Here is a 10980-nt window from a genome sequence, read left to right on the forward strand (position 1 = left end):
GTGTTCTCATGCTATCTCTCAAATAAATAAATAAAATCTTTAAAAAAAAAAAAAAAAAAAAAAGAAAATGGATAAACAAGTTGCATTATATTTATACACTAGTATACGACTCATTAATAAAAAGAAGTGAACAGCCAGCAACCCAGATAAATCTCAAAAATACCACGTTGAGTGAACGAAGGCAGACACAAGAGAGTACCTGTGGTATGATTTCATTCATATGAAGTTCAAGAACAGACAAAATCATCTCTTGGGAATATAATTTGGGATAAGGGTTGTCTCTGATAGGGTACTGGAAGGGATACAGGGGAATATGAGAGCTGTACTTTTTAACTTGATTGGGGTATCAGTTATACACATGTATACCTTTGTCAAAACTCACCAACTGTATGCTTAACATCTGCACATTTTACTGTATGTAATTACTTCTCAATTTAAGCGAGCGAGCGAGCGAGCGAGAGAAACCTACTTGCTCAGCCTGTTGTGGAAAGAAGAACCCGGACGTCTGGTGAAAAACAGTGGCTTCCTAGGAGGCCCCAGCCCTCTCTCAGCTTCTCACTAAAGAACATCTGAAGAACAGGGGAAATTAGGAATCTCCCAACACCATGCAAAATCTGACAGGTATGCAATGCCAGAGTCTTGGCATCATCTCTTCTCTTTTAAAGTGCATGTTGCAGCTGGATTAAGAAAATCTGACCCAATCTGAGCTCGTATCCTACCACTTCCATTGCCTGAGCAGATGCCTGAGAAAAGGTATGAAGCCCCTGGGCCCCTCCCATACCACCTGTCCTCTCTCTGCCACTTGGGGGACATCCAGCCCTTTGGGAACAGATCTGAGGCAGCCCGAACACCTTTTCTCAGCATCCACAGCTGCGGCCAGGAGCCTCCTCTGCCAGCTCGCTTGCTGTTTAATTTAACTTTCATTTGTTTCAGAGTTAATACAATACATGGACAGAGTTGTTTTTTTTTTTATTTTATTTTACTATGTTAATCACCATACATTACATCATTAGTTTTCGATGTAGTGTTCCATGGTTCATTGTGCATAACACCCAGTGCTCCATGCAGAACGTGCCCTCCTCAATACCCACCACCAGGCTAACCCATTCCCCGGCCCCCCTCCCCTCTAGAACCCTCAGTTTGTTTCTCAGAGTCCATCGTCTCTCATGGTTCGATGGACAGAGTTTTTTTTTTTTTTTTTAAAGATTTTATTTATTTATTTGACAGAGAGAGAGAGACAGCGAGAGAGGGAACACAAGCAGGGGGAGTGGGAAAGGGAGAAGCAGGCTTCCTGCCGAGCCGGGAGCCCGATGTGGGACTCGATCCCGGGACTCCAGGATCATGACCTGAGCCGAAGGCAGTCGCTTAACCAACTGAGCCACCCAGGCGCCCCTCGATGGACAGAGTTTTTAACGCCAAATAGGACTACAGAGCTCTTACCCAAACAGGGGCTCCTGTCCCACCCTTCCCACCTCACCCCCCCTTCTCTCCAGACAGTGATTCAGGTTCTTTTAGCTCTTGCCTCTGAGGTGTTTGCCTCCTTTTACATAACTAATATAGTTATAGTACTCTTTAGCTTTTTTTTAAAATTTGAGACATTAACTGTTACCATTAACTATTTTTTTTATTAAACTTCTTTTAAGATTTTTATTTATTTATTTGAGAAAGGGAGAGAAAGCACGAGCAGGGGGAGGGACAGAGGGGGGGCAGAGGGAGAAGTAGGCTCCCCACTGAGCAGGGAGCCTGACCGGGACGGGATGGGGGGGGCTGGCTCTCAGGACCCTGGGATCATGACCTGAGCTGAAGGCAGATGAGCCACCCAGGTGCCCCTACCACTAACTAGTGACTTCCTACCATGAAAAAGAGGAATTTCCTTCTCTTCCACCCTCACTCCCGCCCAGCTTTGACTACCCTCCTTTCAGTCCTGGTTATTTATGTTAGTGTGACTTCATGTTTACAGATGAGCTATGTACCTGTATTTCTCGTACAACTTTTTATTTTTCCTCGAGTTAAGAATTACCTCTTTCCGTCGTTTTCATTTCTCAATCAGAGCTGTAAAATGACCTCTCAGTGTGGTTACATGGGAGGTAATCCTCATTTTTATTTTCCAGCATCCCTTCTGGAGCCCTCTGACCTCTTGCTCCATTCATACTGGGTTGCTCTCCAGGCCTTACAGCTACCCTTGTGGGACGGTATTCTCCAGTAGCTTCCTGGGCAAGGGTGCGTGGAGGGTTACTAGTCTGAGATCTTGAATGTTTGAAAACATTTGTAGTCTTCTCTCATCCTGAGTGATCGTTTGGCTGTGTGTTAAGTTCTCAGAGGAGGATCCTTTTCCTCAGAAGGCATCAGTTGCTCACTGTCTTCTAGTCTCATGCCATTTGACTTTTGATCCTTTCATTATGCCTTTTTTTTGCCTCTTAGGACACTTTTAGGATTTCTGGTTTTCTGAAATCTCATTACAATGTGACTTGGTGGGCCATTTCAATCAGGAAATTCAAAGGAACTGTGTTGTATTATTGCTCGATAAGTTCATCCTTTATAGCTGTAGGTACTGAAAAGACTGACATTTGAGGGTCTCTCAGTGAAAGCGCCAGCTCGTTTCCTGATCACCGTGGCATGATGCCCATTAGTCTTTCAGACCTACCGGTGCACACAGTTTCCACTCACCTTTTTAGTGCCTCTCTTGTAAATATGAATGAATATTCAAGAATGATCGGATACTGGGGAAAGACTCTAACACAAGAGCCAAAAATCTGAGTTAGTAAAAAGGAATTTGGAGAAAATGAACACAATTCAGATATAAGAATAAAACTTTATCTCTTCAAAGATAGAAAAGATGTTACATCAGGACGCCTGGGTGGCTAAGTGGGTGGAGCATACGACTCTTGATCTCGGGGTTGTGAGCTCCAGTCCTATGTTGGGTGTAGAGATTATTTAAAAATAAAAATCTTGGGGCACCTGGGTGGCTCAGTCATTAAGCGTCTGCCTTTGGCTCAGGTCGTGATCCCAGGGTCCTGGGATCGAGCCCTGCATCGGGCTCCCTGCTCCGCGGGAAGCCTGCTTCTCCCTCTCCCACTCTCCCTGCTTGTGTTCCCTCTCTCGCTGTCTCTCTCTGTCAAATAAATAAAATGTTTAAAAATAAATAAATAAATAAATAAATAAATAAAAATCTTCAGGGTGCTTGGGTGTCTCAGTTGGTTGAGCATCGGATTCCTGATTTTGGCTCAGGTCATAATCTCAGGGTTATGGGATCTAGGCCCAGGATGGCTCTGCACTCAGCAGGGAGTCTGAGATTTTCTCCCTCTCCCTCAGCCGCCCCCCAGCGCCCCCCACTCTCTCTCTCAAATAAAATAAATAAATCTTTAAATTAAAAAAAATAAATCTTAAAAAAAAGATGTTACATCAGTGAAATAAAAACAGGATGCTAGGAAAAATGAACAATTATAAAGAACAAGAGAAAGCCCTTGAAAATTAGAAATATAGCTAAGAAAAAATAAATCTGCTTATTTTAGATATTTTCTCTTAAATCAGTCACTTTCCCCTGAAAAGAATTCTCCAATCTCCTGCCTTTGAAGATTAGTTAGTAGCCTTCTGGAAGGGGAATTGGAAGGGTATCTCTCCATTTGGGATGTAGACTTCCACTAATTCCCTCCATTTTATTCCTCTTTCTTGAATTCTGATTAATTTAATATTGGACCACCTGGGCTGTCCTTTAATTTTATTTTTCTTTCAGTATTTCTTGATCTTTTTGTTCTGCTTTCTGGGAAAATTTCCTCAACTTTACTTTTTTTTAGAGATTTTATTTATTTGAGAGAGAGAGAGAGAAAGCAAGAGCACAAGTGGGGGGAGAGGCAGACTCCCCACTAAACAGGGAGCCCAACGTGGGGTTCGATCCCAGGACCTGGGGATCTTGACCTGAGGTGAAGGCAGACGCTTAACTGGCTGAGCCACCCAGGTGCCCCTCCCCAACCTTACTTTTAAATCCTTTTAAGGATTTGGAAGGGGATGGCAAGAAGCATATGAATTAAATCCCTCACCATTATCAAATTACAGAGCATTTCTGTTACTTCAAAAGAAACCTCATACTCATTAGCACTCACTCCCCATTACTCCCAGCCCTTGGCAACCACTAACCTACTTTCTGCCTCTATGGAGTTGCCTATTTTATACATTTCACATAAATGAAATCATACGTGGCCTTCATGTTTGGCTATTTTCATTTAGCATAATATTTTTAAGGTTCATCCATGTTGTAGCATCTATCAGTACCACATTCCTTCTTATGGCTGAAAAAAATCCCATTGTATGGATATGCCACATTTTGTTTACCCAGTCATTGGTTTATGGACATTTGCATTGTTTACAATTTATACTATTATGAATAATGCTACCATAAACATTCATGTGCACATTTTGTGTGGACATATATTTTCATTATCCTGGGTATATAGCTAGGAATGAAATTGCTGGCTTTGTTTAGCTTTTTGAGGAACTGCCAAGCTGTCTTCCAGAGCAGCCGTACCTTTTTACATTCCCACCAGCAATGCACTAAGTTTCCAATTCTTCTACATCCTCACCAACACTTGTTGTCCATCATTTTTATCATAGCCATCCTAGTGGGTGTGAAGTGGTATCTCACTGCGGTTTTGGTTTGCATTTCCCAATGCCTAATGATATTGAGCTCCTTTCATGTGCTTATTGGCCATTTGTATACCTTCTTTGGAGAAATGTTCAAATTTTTTGTTCATTTGTAATTGGGTTGTCTTTTTGTTGTTGAATTCTAATAGTTCTGTATATGTTCTGAATACAAGTCCCTTATTAGATATATGATTTCCAGATATTTCCTCCCATCCCACACATTGTCTTTTTACCTTCTTCATGGTGTCATTTGAAACCCAAAGTTCTAAAATTTTGATTAGCCAAATTTATCTTTCAATTTCCTTTGGCGTGCTGTGCGCTTGGTGTCACATCTAAGAAAGCTTTACCTAATCCAAGGTCATGAAGATGAACTCCTTTCTTTTCTTTGGCATCTTATGGTTTTAGCTCTAATACTGAAGTCTGTGATCCACTGTGAGTTAATTTTTGTATATCCTGTGAGGTACAGGTTCAACTTCATTCTTTTGCATGTGGATGTATAATATTCCCAGCACCATTTGTTTAAAAGACTACTCTTTTCACATTGAATTGTCTTGGCGCCCTTAGGTTTTCAACCTTGTTATTACTTGGAAACTGACTGGCTGAAGATTTTTTGAAAGATAATACCTAATTTAGGAAAGGGTAAGGGGAAATCTTACATGGCTAATGGGAATATAAAAGAAGTACATCCTCTGAAGGGCAATTTGCCATGCACATCCAAATTTGACACATATATACTTTGATTCAGGAATCGTAGTTCTAGGAATTTATTTTCAGGAGCTAATTGTACAAAGCTCTTATACATAGTGGTGAACAACTGGAAGTAACCTAAATGTCTATGAGTAGGAGACCATGTGAATAAATTATGCTACATCCATACAATGAAATATGATGCAGACTTTTAAAATGATGGAGGCCAATAAATAAATAAGTAAATAAAACAATGGAGACCTATATTTATTGACTTGGAGCAATCTATTGCTAAGAGAAAAAGGAAAGTATGTCACAAAGCACCATTTATAGTAGGATTGCACTTATATAATATTATATATTTTACATATGCATCTACATTCATAGAGATAACTCAGAAAATAGTCACAAAAATGTTAACAGTGGTGGCCACTAGGTAATGGGATTTTGGCTGGCTTTTTTTTCTTTATACTTTTTTGCATTGCATGAATTTGCAACATGAATATGTATTGTCTTTATATTCAGAAAAAGAAAAGCTATTTTCATTTTGTAGAAGAATGTCCTCAAGGAATATATATTGTAAACGACTATTCGATGACCTGGAAATATGTTCATAATATATTGTTAACCAAAAAAATCAGGTTACAGTATCATTCCACTTAACGAAAAAAAATTTTTATATAATATATATGGTATTTCCTAGGTACTATGATACTTTTTTTCACTACTTGCTATTTCTGAAATAAGGATGTCTGTTATAATCCTTATGAATATTTAATGTAGTGGGCTCTCCCCTCCCTGCCCCCCTGAAAAGATGTTATTAATGAGACGATGCTTCTGGCAACCTGAGACTTGAGAAAGTGTCATATGTGGGTAGAGAAAAGACTGGAGGAATAGACACCAAAACATGAGCTGTGCTTAGCCCTGAATTGAGATTTTTATTTTCTTCTTTCATTAAGTATATTTTCTAAGTTTTCTATAGTACATGCATAGATAAACATTAAAAAAAAATCACCCAGCAACCTGCTTTTCAAGGAAGAAGTAGAGTGTGAGGGTACCTGGGACTTCTGGCTTTTACCAAAATAGAGCCTAACAAATTGGGGAGCACATAAATTCCCTGAGTAGTGTCCGAGTCTAGAGTGAGGGAGGAGTAGCTTGGATGCCCACTGAAGGGCCCTGGGCCAGGCAGGGGCTGGCAAAGCAAGTTTGAGAACAGATGGAAAGTTCAGTCAACAGGAGCAGGACTCGGAGATCAGTCTTAGTACTGTGTGGACAAGGAAATCCTTGTGAGGTAGGAGAGGGTCCAGATGGTGGGGACGATGGCTAATTATGGAGGAGAGGGATGCTCAACACTGTGGGGCCACTCAGATATTTTCCAGACTAGCTCAGGAACACATTCCCAATTCCTCAAGGGAAGCCACGGACTGAGTGAAACTGAAAATGAGCCTGCCCCTTTCGAGAGTGAAAACATGTATTGATTTGGGTGAGCCCTTCCCTCAGGCAGAGGGGCAGGACCCCTACAGGAGATGAAGGACATGGAGTGGAGGTGAAGGACTGATGGCCACAGCAGAACTTCAATAGCCTCTGAGGAGGCCTGCGAACTCTGGACCTCTGCTTAGGGTAAGGGAGGGACTTGGGCTTTTGGTGACTGTGCCCGGGGCACAGAGGAGAATGCCAGGCACTGTGCCAGGCAGGAGCTTCACTCACATGACCATGTCTAATCTTTGCAACAGTCCCCAGATGAGCAGCCTGAGGCTCAGAGAGGTTATGTGGTTTGTTCAAAAGCACACAGCCAGTAAGTAATGGAACAGAATTCCTAACTCAATAGAGTCACTCTCTGAAAAGGGAAAAACATTGAGCAGAATTAATACTCATGATAAATATGAATATTGTTTTTTTACAAAAAAATACACAGGTGGACAGAAGCTGCAAGAATATATGCCTTAATGGTGGCTAAGTCTCATTGCTAGGAATTTAATTTTTAAATTTAATTTTATTTTCTTGGTTTTGGTGTTTTGCTTTTGCTTTTTTTTTTTTTTTTAACTTTCCACCTCCTCCATGATGAGCACATAAATCTTCTTAAAGCAGAGAAAACAAAAAAATTTTTCAGAAGCAGTTGTGAGGACTAGTGGATCAAAGTAATTGGAGTGAATTACAGTGAGACCTTAATGACAGAGAAATCCAGGTTCTTACTGGTTATGTGAGTTCCACTTGGCTTCACTGAACCTGTTTCCTAAACAATAAAAGGGGATTATAATCTTGTCCCAGTGAGCTGTTGCCAGGATTAACTGAGATGCAGCGTACATGAAAGTCCCAAGCACAGTACTTGGCATAAGGATGATGTTTAATAAACATTAAACTTGACTAGTCATAGCTCTTCATGCTGCACCAGGAAGGCCTAGCACCTACAGCTGTTTCAGAGAGCAGAAAGGAATCTGGTTTCCTTGGCAGGGGCCCCTTACTAGACCTGCAGCTGTCTACACACCTGACACTCTCTCCTCCCCTGTTTTTACCATCTGGAGACTAATAGGATCTCATTCCTTACCCCATTTTCACCTATTTGCTTCTCTTTCTCCCTTTGTCTCAACAATCGCAGCTGCTTAGACAGTATCTTTGAATACATGTGACATTATTTTCAACATAACCCACGTTTGCAGAGCACCTGTGTCCTAAAGATGGCCCGAGGCTTCTACTTTCCATTCATATCCTCAGAAATATTTGTATGAGCTCACAGTCTAGTTGAGAATTTAGATCCTTCAACTCCCATTTGTTGTCAAACTGCTGTAACAGGTACACACGTGTTGTGGAAACCCAAAAGGCAGATTTACCAGTGTATGCACATATGCATGGGAGAGGAGGGGAAGAATGGAAGTATTTAGTATTTAAAGAACAATGATCTGCTCACCCTATATTATGCATCAGCTTCATATACTGTCTTTACTAAAGAGAAAATGTGCCCATTCTGCTAAACTGGTTGCAGAGTCAGTTAAACCAATGCCTGAGTGGGGCTGTTTCCTCTCACCTTCAGATTTATTAAATTCTGTTCACAGCCACAGAGTTTGTGGAAGGCTCGGGTCATCTGATGATGCTGCTGAGGCAGTGGGATGGAGAGCAGGTCCAAGGAGTTATAAATTAGCTCAGAGTGTTCTCGGACATTTTGGAGCTTTTTGGAATACACACACATTCTGGTTAACAGGCAGCTTTAAGACTCAAAGGAGTGCCCAAATCAGGCATTATTTTATATATATATATATATATATATATATATATATATATATATATACATTAAGATTAATGGGAGTAAAAACAGATTGGCCCATAGTTCAGACTCCCTAAGAAAGAAAGTGTTTTTTACTTTTCCTTAATCTCTTCCAGCCCTTGTTCAAATCCAGAAATCTCTGGACATGATAGTAATTGTGGATTAGATACAATGATATATTCTACTTCTTTTTCACACCCAGATGCACTTAAGTACAGCAACATTCAAAACCGGGGCACTGTGACAACAGCCCCTTCAGGCCTGTGGACTGACAGTCCAGTGGAAGATGTTGGCAGGGCACTGAGACACACCCTGTTCTGCCTGTGTTATTTATGCCTCTGGCAGTGAAGCCCCTGACAAAGAAGCATGTCACTGGAACACATGCTCTTTGTTCACAGAGGTGCATACCAGCACCGGCTGTGTCAGAAGGGACAGTACCGGGCTTGTAGTCTCTCCTCCTTTGGCTCTTTTGCTTTCTTTTTATTTGCTTGCACATTGTGGCTATGTTTATTAATTACTTTGTAGCTTAATCTTATAAAACAGACATTTATCCTGTGAGCTATGTATCATGGGGAAAGAGTCCTTCATACCCTCGGGTTGGTTATAAAAAGAGGACAGGATCTCAAGATTTGCCCCTTTTCTTCCTAAGGATCAATACCACCTCCCCCACCAGCCACCAGGTTACCACTCTCTCTAGCACAGAGCTACCATGTTCCAGGCTCCTTCAGCATCTCTCCTTTACCTGCAAGATGGCACCTGCGTGCTCTGTTTGGTATTAAAGGCCCTCTACAATTGCTCTCAATCTACTGTACCAAAGAAGGCCTCGTGCTGACTTCATTCCAGTTAGCTGATGGTGTAGCAGACAAGATGGCAGGCTTTAGAGTCAGACCCATCTGGGTTTAAGTTTTAGCTCCACCTCTTGTTGGCCTTGCAGCTTAAGGACCCTGTGCTTCAGATCCTCATCTGTAAAATGAATAAAGTACAATCTACTTCACAGCGTTGTCTGAAGATTAAATCATTCAAACCCTAAAAGCGGATGGCTCAGTAATTGCCCCTTAGCTCATGTAACTGATTTGCTAGTTTTTCATAAAAGCCTTTATCTCATGGCCTTGTGGATCTCATAACCTTATATTTACAGACCTCCTGTGACATCGTGAAGACCACTTTACTCACCATTTTCCCATCAGTGATGTAGGCTAAGACTAACATTTTATTTTATTTTTATTTTTTAAAGATTTTATTTATTTATTTGAGAGAGAGAGAGAATGAGAGAGAGCACATGAGAGGGGGTAGGGTCAGAGGGAGAAGCAGACTCCCCGCCGAACAGGGAGCCTGACGCGGGACTCGATCCAGGGACTCCAGGATCACGACCTGAGCCGAAGGCAGTCGCTTAACCAACTGAGCCACCCAGGCGCCCAAGACTAACATTTTGAATACAAGACTCGAGAAACAACGTACTATAAAGTTTTTGCCTTTCCCCAAAATGCTTCTAAAACTTTCTTGTTTTGAAATTTTAATTGGATATTTAAAAAATTGATATAGACGGTTTTGTTTGCCACTAAATGAACTCAGGTAAAATGGGGAGTCTTTCTTTACCTCAAGAAAACCTTAGGTTATTGCATACAATTGTGCAGTTTTTCTCTATTCATAAGTTGTTCTCAATCTTTGGAGCCTCTATGAAGATGGCATCTGATTTGACACATGACATATTTACTTATTTTAAGCTTAATACACCCTAACGTGACTCCCTGGAGGTCTGCAAACTTAGGGCTCTAACCCTGGCTCTCAGAGTGGTTGTTCTCCGCGCCAGACCATTACAAAGGCTACCTGCCAAGCTCCGCCGAAACAGAGCCCACCGAGAATTTACACACCTCACAGGGGTGCCCTGAGGAATAAATGAGATAAAAGTCTGCGGGAAAACTCTATAAAACTCCGAGACTCCATTAGAAATGCTAATTGCTGCCTTGCTAGCCTATATTTAAATGTCAGGAAAAAACCCACGGAGATTCTCTTAAGCTCGGGGACACTCGGCCCCTCTGTGGCTCCGGCGGGCGGCCGGGGTTGTCCGGTGCCCGCAGGCCGCGAAGGCCGACTCCGCCCGGTGCCACGCGGTACGACGCGGGCCGGCAGCGATTCCGCCCCCGACGGGGGGTCCTCGCAGCACTGCCCTCCCCGGCCCGGCCATGGAGCGCGGAGTCGGGATTGTTGGCCTCGAACTGCGTGAGGGAGCGGAAGGCGACCCCCCGTCCCGCGCTCCCCTCACGTCTCCCGATTTAGCGGGCGTCGGGCTGGCTTGGTCGAGCCTCCGAGAACGGACTTGGCCTTACGGCTCCCCGCAGCCCTCCGAGCAAACGTCCAAGCGCGGGCCGGAGACCCGCCTCCAAGCGCGGCGAGGT

The sequence above is a fragment of the Phoca vitulina genome, unplaced genomic scaffold (assembly GCF_004348235.1).
Source record: "Phoca vitulina isolate PV1807 unplaced genomic scaffold, GSC_HSeal_1.0 scaffold21, whole genome shotgun sequence".
Taxonomy (NCBI): Eukaryota; Metazoa; Chordata; class Mammalia; order Carnivora; family Phocidae; genus Phoca; species Phoca vitulina.